We start from the raw sequence: 1207 nt of genomic DNA on the forward strand, positions 1-1207 counted from the left end.
GATATAACAAAAGTTAAGTATTATAACTATAATAGGCCAGGTTATTACGTATATAACTATTATAAGCCTAAGAAAGAATAACCGTAATAATAGGCGAATACGATCGAGAAAGGAAGACCCTAGAAGGAAATTAACGCTATTAGATACCTGGAAATTCATAGGGATAAAATACTATATATTAACCTCTATTAGGTAACCTGCTATGATAACTATTATCTAGCACACTAATCAGGGAAACACGGAGCTAGGTACTACCCTAAGAGACCCTAGAAGATACTCGCTATAGTATCTAATAACGAGTACGATAACGACTATAGCCTTAAGATCCCCGACTAGGATAATGATAAACTAGCTTTATAAACTATCGCAGAAATCCTTTAAAAATACGGATAGACGAAAGAAAAAGCTAAGAGGTAGAAGCGGGTCTTAGAAATCCAGAAGGAAGGAGATTATGCCTAAGAAAGAGTCGCTAAACTCGAAGGGTAAGATTAGGAAACGGAGTCCGATAGAACCCCGGATAATAACACGAACTTCTAGTATTAACCCATAGAAGCAGCCGACCTAGTTAAGAAGGAGGCTATCCAGCTATAGATACTCGACCAGCTTATAGAAGAACCCCTTAGATAGACCCACTAAGTTCGTTTTACTAAACTTAACTTCGATAACGCCTACTATAGGATACCCACGAATACTAGCGGGGGATAGTAGCAAACTGCACGTTAGCGACCTCACCGCGCTTAGGAAAACCGAGACACTCTTACTAACCTAATAATAAGCCTACGAGGATCGGACGATTAACCACCTAGGCATAACTGCTACGGGTGCCGGTTAGATGAATATAATACCACTAGCTACGTAGCACACGCTTCTAAGAAAATCCGATAACTAGGATAAGACTAAGGAGCTTAGGAGTTACGCTTCTGGACCCTCGATAAGCGCCTACGATAGATAGAATGGCTTTTAATCTAGTACGGGTTCTTAGATAAGGAAATATCCCTTGAACGCCGAGCTAAACGGGTAAAAAACTAGGAGTATACTATCGCTAGGAGTATACGAGAAGCACTCGACAGATATACTCTATAACACGTAGCAGTATAGGGCACTATTATATCAGAATACGACTTAATAAATATAAGATAAACGCACTATTAGATATAGGCGTAGCAGGAAACTTTATCTTACCGGTAGCCGTGAGAAAGTTCTTTAT

The sequence above is a fragment of the Sodiomyces alkalinus genome (assembly GCF_003711515.1).
Source record: "Sodiomyces alkalinus F11 unplaced genomic scaffold SODALscaffold_9, whole genome shotgun sequence".
NCBI classification, from domain to species: domain Eukaryota; kingdom Fungi; phylum Ascomycota; class Sordariomycetes; order Glomerellales; family Plectosphaerellaceae; genus Sodiomyces; species Sodiomyces alkalinus.